Source organism: Camponotus floridanus, unplaced genomic scaffold (genome assembly GCF_003227725.1).
Source record: "Camponotus floridanus strain SB8 unplaced genomic scaffold, Cflo_v7.5 scaffold100, whole genome shotgun sequence".
Classification (NCBI taxonomy): domain Eukaryota; kingdom Metazoa; phylum Arthropoda; class Insecta; order Hymenoptera; family Formicidae; genus Camponotus; species Camponotus floridanus.
Genome location: NW_020229216.1, coordinates 149,316 through 162,941, shown reverse-complemented (window position 1 = coordinate 162,941; position 13,626 = coordinate 149,316). Strand labels below are relative to the sequence as shown.

The window sequence follows — 13,626 nt, the reverse complement described above, 5'->3', positions numbered from 1 at the left end:
GTAACATTATAATTATTCAATGTGTTCAATATTAAATATTTTAAGATATTATATAAAAGTGCAAATTGAAAGAAATGAAATTTTTTCATTTTTTTATAGAATTTGATACGAAAAATCCTTCATTGATCGTTAAAGCACAAAAAATAGAAATTGATAGAAATTTAATTAGAGAAAAAAGCATTAAAAATGTTTCGGTATTTTTAAATATATATATATATATATATATATATATATATATATCAAACATTTAAATTATCCTAATAATATTTAAGAGAATATATTTTCTTATACTATACTAGATTTTTGCTTTACATTAAACTCGAATAAGATCCGAGATTTTGAAGCAATACTGTTGAGCGCATCGAGATTCAGCGATTTTACGTGATTCGACTAGATTGACGCGATACGAGGTGAATGGGCATCTACAATGTCTTTTCGTGCGATATACTTTTCGTACTTTAAGGAAAGTATAAAATAGTAAGCCGCAAGGATCTCGAAATAGTCTCGTTATTAGAAATATCCGCGTTTTTAAAATTGATTTTGCACAATCGATTACATAATGACACTGAACTTTTACAAATAAAATCTTAATAATAAAAATTGAATAAAAATTAGATTCTTATATAAATAAAATATATATAAAATTTAATTATATACGAACAAATTTATATATATATAATTAAATTTTTTGAAATTAAACGTAAATATTATTTTATATTGTTTATGCTAAGTAGATAAAGATCTAATCAGATACAAGGAATATCTGTGATCTCGGAAATATGTGAAGGGGATATATGAACGGAATATGCATATGTGAATTAATCGAAGTATCATAAAATCTTCAATATACTGCGCTTGCGCGTTATTCGCTTCGCTGTTAGGATGAGAACATATATGACGCTGTAATATCGACCATAAAACTGTGATGTCCCCTCTCGGATGTAATGGAGAAATAGGAGACTATTATATTTCATATCCGATATATGAGAATCGCATCAATGACGAGATGTGTCGTGCATCCAAAGGCAAAATTTGCTAACAACTGCATTAAACAAGAAAAAGAAAAGAAAAGAAATTTCAATTTCAATGTCAATTAATAGGTTTTCTACGATCGACAGTCTTTATATAAAAAAAATAAATTTGAAAAATAAAGAAAATTATATTACTTTATTTAAAGAATAAAATTATTGCAGAATCTCTTTAATTAATTGAATGATCTAGTTAATAAAAATACCGATGGAAATCATTTGTCACAGCTTTTCAATTTTCAGCGTTGGATATCTTTAAAGTAAACAGCTTTTCTCTTCCCAATTAAAATTCTATCGAGGCAAGATCCATTTGAAATTAAATCAAGAGTATAATTTTTGTATTTATATAAGCCTTCCATTTTGAAAGGCTTATAACTCCAATACTCTGTCTCAACATCTTATATATTAGAATCTGCCCTCTATTTAAGGAATCTCAATTCTTAATGATTATTACTAGAGATAAATCTTGTACAGATATACAATAAGATAATTTAGCAAAATATATTAACGTAATTCATAAAACACTTTGCCTTTTTTATAACGTGAGATTTACACGTTTTAACAATAAGTATAACGCGAGATTTAATTTTTTTTAACAGTCGCGTGCTCGTAAGAGAAAATAGTCACGAGTTGAGATCGAAGAGAAGAATCTAAAGGATCGTCTAAACCCAACAATTTGCAACTGCGAAAGTATCCGTGACATGCGAGCTCGCGAAACACGGTATTCAGGTGCCAATCATTTTTAAACTTTGGCGCAAAAAAATATTTCCGCGTAACAATTCCGGGCAATCTTGCAAGGATAGAACGGGAAATACAGGTTTGCGTGTTCGCTTTTGCCGTTCCCGCGTGAGCACTTTCTATAAATGTTGAAGAGTTTTCAGGGATCTCTTTATTCCCCTTTCAATTTTCGGCGAATGGATTCGATCGGTCGAGCGGTGTAAATGTTTTGCCGAAATTTGCCGCGCGTGGATTTAAATCACGACGCGCAATTTCTCGCGATACGTTATCCCACGAGGGAATCGAGCCAGGAATGAAGCATGGCCATCGCGTATATACATATAATGGGAGAAACGACTAAACCCCAATATTTCCCGGCGCACCGATCGTGCGCCGGAGTGTCATGCCGCGAGGAAATACAAAAACGACTGACCGACTTGATTTTTCTATCATCGTAAATCACAACGAGGATAGCCGGCACATGTTATAATTTATCGCATCGGTCGGGGAAAAAAAATACCGCTGCACACCATCGAGTTTGTGACAATCAAAATATCGAACGCATTATTTTTGAGAGAATAATGCGCATAAAGATTACATGTGGAGGCAAAAAGCGCTATTCAAAATAATATCGAAATTTTGTTTGCTAAATTTTTTTGAATGTATATAGAATATTACGCTACCGATGCACAGGCGATTTTTTAGAATATTCTTCATTACGAACATTTTTGTTTTTATTTTAATGATACATGTTATTTCTTGCCCAAAATACAAGTGGATTTAACCGCGATCGTTAGTTGTGTAGGAGAATATTTTTGCACAAAAAATAATGGAACGCTTTCAATTAGGAAACATAAAATATTCGTTCGTTGGGTCGAGCTAAAAAAAACGAGAAATACTTAAAAGAAAAGACTAGCAAATATTTCAAACGTAAGATATTCTTCTTTGATTTTCATCGAGCTGTCTTTTCCTGCTAATAAATCAGAACGAACCATATTCAAATAACCATAATTCAATGTGAAATATCGTAATGTCGATATTGCATTGTGTATGTATACGTTTACGTGCGTACGCGTGTTTCAATGAGGAAAAAGAAGAGTGATGTCAGGCCAGTGTCTCGCAGAAGGGTGAACAGATTCTTTGAAACCGATGTTATTCTGTAAACGTGCCTCATTAAAAATAACGAGGTATGGTAGATATGTCAAAGCGAATCCGCTGAATGAAGGGAAACCGTTCAACATTTCCATCACTCTTCTTAAGTATATATTACGTCAATATCGTTAGTCTTGGAGTCGGATAACTTGTTTAAAAAAGGTTAAGAAAGCAAGTGTATTTAAACGGACAGAAAGTATGAATCTATCTTATTTATAATCAATTGGTCTAAAAGTCTTTTCGTTTCATTCTGTTTCATTCTAAAATGGAAATCGTTACGATATGCAAAATTTGATTTTAATTAAATTTTCAGAGATATTGATAGATTATATAGGAACGTATAAATTTACATAATTAAATTTATAGAGCATTCCTTTCCATAGTATTTATGTATTCTTAACTTCTTTTTTAATATCCTTAAAGAATACTCGAGGAGTTTTACAATTATTAAAGTAGATTACTTAAGTTTGTTGAAAAGAAAAGAAAGACTCTCTCAATATTGCTCAAGAAGAGTCATTAATCACATATGATTATTAATGTTGGTAACGCGTGATGTGAATTTTGCAAGGAGTAATGTATTATACTAATCGTTTGATATTATCTCTCTTTTTCTTGTTCGATGAATAATTCATACAAATATTAAATTCACAAAGATTGTTGCAGCGAAAACATCAATCATCAGCGGGATTATATCTGATTTCTTACGTTAAACATTTTTCCCTCGTTCCAATAATGATTAAACAATTTAATCTAGAAATTATTTCGCGATAAAATATCTATAACGCATAATCGAAAATATAATTATAAATATAACTTAAAAACTAATTGAAAAATTGAGAGAGAGAATTTATTTATATATTGCAAAAGATCTCTATCTTTTATCTTATTACGCCATGATTTATTAAACTGATTTATTAAACCATGATTTATTAAAATGCAAAAAGGTCTCTTTGTCATCGAAAAAGAACGAAAACAAATAATGGAATAAAGAGATTCCGTATAAGAAATTTTTCACAGATATCGCGAATATTCCTTCTGAGCAGCAATTCTATCAGAATCGAATACATAAAATATTCCATAGCTGTACCACATTGTAATTCGCGTGTCACGAAAAATGACCGTTATAGAAAATTTAAGAGAACCATCTAAAGAATTCGCCGTCCAATCATTCAAAAAATGGCAACGAATTTGTATTTTATTTATATTATCTATAATCTTTTTTTATTTGCTCCACGTCGATTTTGATCGAATTTTTAGTTAAAGATATTTTCTATACATGATTCTACAATGAATATATTGAAATAATAGTTTCGTGCAGTCACACAAATATATTGACATAATGAGACAAAAATTACTTAAATCAATTAACTAAGAATTAAAATAAAATTAAAGCTCTTTTTTTAACAATAGAAATCAAGTGCAATTTTTATTTATTCGCAAAAAAGTTTTATGAGATAAAAAATGATACAATGATTTGTCATTTCTATATGTATGTTTTTCATAACATAATCGTAATAGTTTCATTAAACAAAGTCAAAGTGTAACATTTTCTTGTTTGTTTTATATATATATATATATATATATATATATATATATATATGCATGAAATTTACATGGTAGTAGTACGATAAGAATAATCGATCACTCAATGTAACGCTAAGAATATAAGTACAAGTTGTGACTACTTCCTTCAGAAGAAGAAAGTAATCACGACTTATATTTTTTTATATGAAAACCTTCGGAAAGCAAAGTTATGTATAAAAGATAGTTTTGCTCGTTTTATTTTCGCAAAACAATATTTTTAAAAAGATTTATTATATCAACGATTACCTGTTGCACTTATATGAATTTTACAATCGACTGTTTTTCGACATTATACATAACTATTTGCACGTTTAAAATTCATACAATATTTGTCGAGAATTAAAATTGTTTTTAGTAAATTATTTAAGCAGCTTCCATAATTTTGCTTTATTAAGAATAATACAATTGATACAGATCATCATTCTTTATTTATATATATTTTTTTCATGAAATATGAATAAATAAAATAGAAGCTGTATATAAAAAAAATGAGAAATCTAAAAGCGCGAAAGCTCTAATCTACATTTTCTTCTGATAATAAACATCTGACCGAATATCCTATGCTTAATATTAAAATCAAATCTACAATTATCTATTTAAATTGGATAAATAATTTCTCTCTCTTTCTCTCAATATGTTTAACAGCAAACATATCATTTTCTATTTCGTTCATCTTTTTAATATATGTAAGGATATAAAGAGTTACGATGATGCCGTAAATGGAAGGTATAACAAAAGAAACGATTATTGATTCAAAATCAGCGCAGTTGTTATAAAACTGAAAAAATCCTACGCAGGAGGAGACGCAAAATAATCATATTTGAATCATTTCGTGCGAAAATCACAACGCTTAGAGTGGTTACGCGGCTGAAACCAAAGGTCCTGGGTCGGGTATAAGTATGCCGACGACGAATGACCTCGGCCGACATTGGCTTCGCCATTGCCATGGACACTGAACTCGGAGTCTGCGAATAATTTATGCCCAGAATTATAGGACGTCGGAGAGAGTGCGGGCAACAATAGCGAGTACCTGGCCGTGTATGCATGCCGTGGGAATTGGCGAGGTGTCAAGTGGGAAAGAGAGAAATAAACGGTCCGATCGATAATTCTCATTGTCGTATATGCACACGTTACAGTTACACGCATCATTGATTTGCCATAACGACGCCAAAGTAACGACCAAGAAGAGAAAGAATATAAGAAAATAATCAAAGAATATATTTGTCAAGTGCGTACTTTATTCAATCTGTTTTTCTTGCACTCTCGATCGAAGCAAATATATTTAGAGTAATAGTGGGAAGAAAAATAAATTTTGCACATATAAATATATACATATAAATATATTCATGCGCGTAAATAAATGTAAAGATATAAATACAGAAAAAAACTTACAAGGCTTTTGCAAATAAATGTAACAGCGAGAGACGCAGAAAAGCGATAGAGAATACATATATATTTCTTTTAATCGCTCACAGCCAGTTGAAAAGGTTGAAAGGACAGTTTCCAGTTTTTCATCTGTCTACGAAACAAGAATTTGCCGTAGGCGATTTCATACTAACGGATTACCTTTTGTAGTCTTAATCCCGAATATCTCATGATATGTCGGGAGCGAAAGTAAAAATATTACACCGCTCAGGGCTTGTTTTTTTTTATTCTCTCTTATGTTTTATATATATATATTTATGATATATTTAATCTAACAAGAATTTTGTCTGAAAAAATAACAAAATAATAAAATAAAAAAATAATAAAATAAGGAGCATTGATCATGTATTATGCAAAAAAATTTTTCTTATATCATAATAATAAATGTGGTTACGGATATATATGTAATATATATAATATATAACATTGTGCATCAATGATCCCATAGCTACAAAAGTAACAACAACACAATAAACACACACAAGCACAACAAACTAGAGTAATAACTATAACGAGCAAATATAAGAGTCAAACCTAAGAAATACAAGAAATATAGAATGACACTTACTTTCATCTTTGGCTTTTTTATCGTAATGTAATATTAATTATAGTCGAATTTTGTAACGACATGAAAAACGTTAATTACGATATATAATTCCATAAAAAAGTTTATCAATTGTAAAATAATTTTAATTAAAAATTTCCAAATTAATTGAAAAAAATAAGTTGAGACAATAAGTTTACAATGAAAACTCACGGTAATTGTCCTCTTTTTAATATAAAAAAATTATGTATTAAATACTAATGAGATCCGTTATTTTGCATGCAAGTTTCAAATGATGATTTGAGAGAAAGAGAGAGAGACTTTATATTTATCTATCTTGGAAGATTCATGTTAAAGTTCGGAATTTTTTCATCGGCTCGGGAAAGAAGTTCATCTTTGAACGTATTCGAAAAACGTCGTGAAAAAATAAGCTTTTTAGACTGGCAATTTTTCTCTAATACCGGAAAGATATTTCGCATGTTGCAACGGGAGCATAAAAATAACTGCAATTTATGCTACCAGAAAGCGAAGCTCTGTTTACAGCTCGCGTCCACAAAACAGCATCACCGCGCTGCTTCTGCGAGTGATTCTCGGGGTAAATTGGGGACATGCTTAATTCCGCGCCGCGACACGTAAAAAGCGCCCATTATGCTGCTCCTGTCGCACACCGTCGAAACAATGGCGCGGTGGCTAATAATAATAATAAGGAAGTCGACCGGTTCTTGACGACGAGGGGTGGCCGCGCGATAAATCGCGCATCCGGATGTTTATAGGGCCGTCAAAATACGCTCGCCTCCGACATTCTCTCCCCGTTACTTTGGGCTCGTGCCTGCGCGTCCTAGTGTTGTACACGGTTTGCTGCAGTGTCGGGTAATAATTCAGCCGTTATTGGCGCGCTACCATAAATTCATGTTACCCGGCACCGTGCATATTAATAATTCCGTGCGTAAAGACGCGTCGCGTCGTTTCGCCGACGATGGCGTCGCTTATCCTCGCTTATCTTATGAAGTCCGCAAACTTTAAGTCTTCAGAAAATATGAATTTGTATATGTGTGCGCTAATTAAATTATCTTACTTCACAGACACTCCCCTTGTATTGTTAACAATGTGATTTATACATGACATCATTTATTTTTCGATGTTATTGGTCTTAAATTTCTTCTTTTAATTACTTGCTGAAAGTAATAGTAGCTACTTTTATATTAAAAGAAATATGTAGACAAGTTAATGTAAAATCAGTTATATTGCATTATTACATCATTACATATTAGAATTTTGATGTTGTTATATATATGAAAATAATAAGTTTTGAAGCTTGTAGAATTTATTTCTACAATAATTATACCATAGGAGCGCTGCATTTTCTACTTTCTTAAAAAATAAAAGTTTTACTAAATATTTCTGCAAAAATTAAATATCTTTATATTATATAAATAACACTAATTTATAAATACGAAGATCTTATTGTTATTAAAGTCAAAAAAATAATGTAAAATCTTTCAAATTGTCAATTCGAGACTTCTATTTCGCAAAATTCTTAATGTGCGTTTATTCATCGTGATTAGTCTGCAATTGTTACTTTTCGGCTTTTAAAATTTTTAAACTTTTAATAAAAAACTGACAGATTTGCTTTAATAATTGAAATTATCAAATAGGAAATATTAATTTCTGATACATTAGTAAATTTATCGATATAAATTTGTAAAGCCGTTATACTTTTGATATTTCGCTAACAGAAATATCACTGCTATGAACACACTTTTGCCATTATCGCAATAGACAATGAAATCTGCAAAGAGAGGCAGGTATTTTCATAAATGAAAATATTAACGAAATAAATATCTTTGACACAAAGAAAAATATATTTGAAAAAGCTTGGAGTCTGGAAGTGCAGAGTGCGCATGTAATATTCCATTGTAGAAAGTAACTTACGTTACGACCACCAAGGGAAACGCAGCAGTGATAATGAAGTTTTGGACAGTAAAATCATATTAAAAGTTTACATCATGTTTATAGAGTATCGCGTGTAATGAGATTAGGATCAGGATTATCTCACATGCATTTAGAGAGAACCAAGTCTATAAAAATTTAGTGACATTAAAAATAAAGTCAGTAATATGATGTGTACAATAAACAATTATATTTAATTAGTAATGTATGTTTTAAATTACGAATGCCCTAACGATATTGTGTATAATAATAAATTTAAAAACAGATCAGAGATACAATTATTTCAATATTAAAGTACAAGGAAATGAAAAATATAATTGTATAGAGATATAAATATAGCGTAATAATTTATTATAATTTTTTGCATAAAATTTAGCGTGTAAATTATAAATTACCTCTGCGTTCTATATCGAACGCCGTTAGTGCGGCATTATTATCCATGTGGAACAACAACAAACTCATGGTGATTTATCGCTGCAAAACAGATGTAACAGGTTCACGTTTTGCAAATGTGACAGCATTACATCTTATCCAAACTGTGTATTTCGACTGTTAAGCTAACTACACTTGCAGTCGTCGTGAATTAACGGTCTCAGGACAATATGCAACAGATACAGGTATAAATATAACATAAATGAACTACATGTTTGCACGATGGAGATACCGCAATTAATACGTGACGTATCTTAAATACAACTCAAGGATATTTTTTTAATACTTGTTTTGTATTTGTAATTATAATTGTCATATCTAAAGATAACACTATTCATTTATAACAAATCGTTTTATAATGATTCAATTCAATACAACGCTACAATATGCAACAGATACAGATATAAATATAACATAAATGAACTACATGTTTGCAAGATGGAGATACCGCAATTAATACGTGACGTATCTTAAACACAACTCAAGGATATTTTTTTTACTTGTTTTGCGTTTGTAATTATAATTGTCATATCTAAAGATAACACTATTCATTTATAATGAATCGTTTTATAAAAATTTAATTTAATACGCTACAATTGAAGAATCGAATTGTGAAAAAAAAAATAATGGAAGAACTTATAATCTAAAAATATATTTTAAACAAGTTTGATTTTTATTTTGGTATATTTGTATTCTGTTAGATTATGTACAAAACATCACACATACACTGAAAAAAAAGTAATGTTAAATTAACAACATTAGTGCAATTGGAATTTATTTTATTAATTCAATAACATTAATCAAATCAATACATGGTGTATTGATGTGATTAAAAATGTTATTGAATTAATAAACTAATTTCCAATTACACTGATGTTGTTGGTTCAACATTATTTTTTTTCTTAGTGTACATAGATCTCCCTTGGATGCAAGTGCATCCGACACAAAGAGTAACGCAATCCATAGGCTTGACATGAAGAAGAAAAGCAAATAAGCAGATCGTATAAATCGTAGATATAATGATCGCCGCGACGCAACAAGTTCAAAGAAAAATCACGAGTGCCTGTGTTTTGCGCGTACAGTGACGATCGACGATGGTAAACGAAAAAAAAAAGAGGAAAAAGAAAAGAGAAAGGTGCAAAGGGTGGTGAACGAGGGGCGGGAATGCAACTCTCTGCAGTACGTGCCTGGGACGTCGACGACGATGAAGTTAGATTTATAGTTCCCTTAGGTGTACTGCATCTCTCTCTTTTAGCCGGAAAGCTCACAGTTTATGTGACACCGACGTCGGATTGACGTACCACAATGTCTGCATACACATGCTTTTATCGATTATCTCCGAGTTCGATACTAGAAGTACAGTATCGCGTGATTTTCTGCAAATTCGTACCTTGTCTAGAAAGAAGTCTGTCTACAGAATTTGTAGTGGTATTTGCGAAGAACAAGTTGGAAATGGAAATGGAATTATACTAATGGCTTCTTAATGTTCTTGGAAAACAGCTAAAAATAATTGAAAAATATCAGTTATTGGTTTTATGACTGAAGAGTAGAAGTTAAATACTGCTAAGCTAAAACTAATATTCTGAGTAAGAAATAAAGAATAACATAAACATTATTTATTAACTTTATGTTTTGAATTACTTAATATGAAATTTATTTCTCCTAAAGAGTTAAATTTAATTAGTTCGCGTTAATGTTTCGATCGAGAAAGAATTAAATTAAATTATTTTTTATTAGAGAAAATGGAAAAAAGAGAAATTAGAATTTTTTTCAAATCAATTCCTAATAGGAAAATTTTATTATGACTTTATAATTTAACTCAAATTTATCAAGTCGATTTAAAAAATATTAATATATCTTCTAATGGAAGGAAAATAAACAATTAAAAACAGTTTTTTAGAATTTGATATTGACAACAATAACAAAGCTAAGAGATATGTTAAGAGAAATATGTTCTTCTTTACTCTGTTTAATATACAGTTAGGATTTACATACTTTTTTACAACTTAATTAATATTTTTAACTTGGAAATATTAGAAATATGAAAATATTGTTGAAGAAAAGGATTCTGTAAAGTCCCTTGACAGTTGAAAAGCTGAGAGATTTGGATTTCATCAGTTTGCATATAAAAGCATCTCTGGAGGAAAGAAAGAAATATATATCTCTTCCTTTCACGCATAACAGAAATATTCATCCCACACAGTTTCCATGGCAGGTGTTAGTTGACGTATTGTGCGAATGTTCCAATATTCCCCATAGATCTAGAGCTAACGAGGTTGCTCGGGTTATCCGCGTTCGCTCCAGACTACCAATATCGAATTCCAGATACCGTGGATCTCATTTAGTAAGGATGATGAACGCAGTCCGCTAACTTTACATCACTTCAATACGGAATGATGTTACGAACGAATTGGGTCATTTGAATATAAAGTATAACGCGACGAGACGATGTCTTTTGCTTTTCAAACGACGAGCTAGTGCTATACACAGTGTCTTAGAATTATCAAATTGTTTTTTTAGTTACAGATATTGAAAAAGAAAAATTCTGTTAATAACGAGGAAGCCAGTAAAATTATAAAGTTATTTATTGTTAATAAATATGGGAATATATCCTGATTTTAAATCTAATGCGAAAATATAAGAGATGGTTATCTTAATCTAAAATAAAATTTTATAAATATAATATCTCACAAATTAAATATTTTATACTGACTATGAAGATATGTAGCTAATAATAAAAAAATAAAACAATTATAAAATAATTTATGATAATATAATCATGTGTATTATGATTATCGTGGCGCCATCTCTTAGCTTTTAAAAGGAGCATTCTAATAATTGACAAGTCTACGATAACTATGAAACTGTAAAGGTCGTATTTCTTTCTAGTTTTGCAATTCATAAAACAGTTTACATTTAGATCGTCAGTGACTGTACCACGTTTTAGTTTTTCTATTTCTATATATTTTCAGGGGAAAGAAATTAATATTTTTTCAAATGATTTTTTTAGTAATCCTATACAGAATATACAGAGTAAAATTGAACTGTCAAATACGCCATTCTCACAGTATGAAATACGTTTTTGTACATAAAAATGGAAAAAAATTTAACTTTCTCTCTTGTCTCGCAAAGACAAATTTGACGACTAGTGTTCTGTGTTTAATTGCAATTCTATAATATCGTTTAAGTCGCGAATAAATTTCAATTGATACTTTATATTAAAATTAAATAATCAAATCTGGAATCAACAGTACCAAACCATTTCACACTGTTTCTAATTTACACTTTCTTTGCTTCGTATATTTCATGTTTGATTAAAAGAGCGAATAATGATTATTAGAAAATAAACGTCATTCGAATGATGTTGCGAATTAATCATATTTCATGATGAACGCGAGAAAAATCTTCGAATCTTTGTGTATTTCACAATCAGTGAAATTAGTATTGGCCGAAAAATTAAGAAAGACATTAGCGTAATGCATAAACATTTACTTATTTTTGAAACGAAATATTAAACTTCCTTCTTTATTAAAAAGTTTAAGAAAGTAAATGTTTCCATTTGTATTTAATTTTTTATATAATTTTGCATTAAATTTTGATTAAAAAGGTTCGAGGTATTTTTTGAAATTATTTATTCTTATTAAAAGAAATTATTAAAATCTATGTATAATATTACATGTATATATAACATTAAATCTATTGTATAATATTACAGAGATAATATTACACGTTTTTTTGTATAATACTACATGTATATATAACATTAAATCTATTGTATAATATTACAGAGATAACATTACACGTTTATATATGTAGATCAAGTTCTGAAAATTTTATATATTTTTTATATTATGCCATAAAATGGCTATAGTTTGTAGACTAATATTTTCTTTTAAATAAAAAATAAAAAAGATATTTTTAAATTTTTAGTTTTGAATGTTGAAATTTAATGCAAATTTACAAAATCACATCTTGTTTTTGAAATATGCAACATCTGGTATACTTTACTTGATGGATATTTTGTTAAGCAATTTTCCAAATGCTCTTATATAAATATCAGGAAAAATGACAATTTTTCCTTATTGCTATCAACGCATCAAGATATTATACATGTTAATATAATTATCTACATATTAACATAATTAAATAATAATGATTAAAAAGCATAAATTATTTTTATGAAAAAGCAATTTTTTAATATTTTGTATGATTATATAAAACAGCTGATTTTTATTTTTACCGATCATTTCTGTAAAACGACTGCAATTTAACGACTGTACGTGCTACTCATGCGATAATTATGTAAATAAGTTATAACCACTCGCACAGTCGTAATATTTGCACAGATGCATTCCTGTCAGGCTTTGAATTGGTAAAATATAAATAATGAATGCGCATATATATATGTCGAAATATATATGCCAAGCATTTAAATGACATCAGAATTTGTTTTAAATGTCAAAACTCAAATTTTTTTAAATTCGTGTCTACGTAAAAAAAACAAAGTTGATAACAACAACGTGATGAGCGCATATTTATGCAAATCTCAATGCTAATTTACGGTGAATCTGCATCGTAATTATGAATCATGTCATTTATCTTCTTAATGAAATTCGCAGAAAGATGTCGAACGACATGTTTCGGCGCGTTTAATGAGATGTAAAATCGCCTGTGATGTTTTAATCCCTTAATGTATAAACGTGTAATCTTTTAATACCTGATTTTAATCACCATAAATATAAGCTTCTAAGCAGATTTTACTAACATCATTTGTTGTCCTACATGTCACAAACT

At 29.6% G+C, this 13,626-nt stretch overlaps 1 protein-coding gene across 2 annotated transcripts in view; it reads right to left on the bottom strand.

Moving 5' to 3' along the window:
• The window catches only part of LOC105257952 (venom dipeptidyl peptidase 4), a 317,166-nt gene that overhangs the window by 302,480 nt on the left and 1,060 nt on the right, over window positions 1-13,626 (bottom strand). The window lies entirely within an intron of this gene.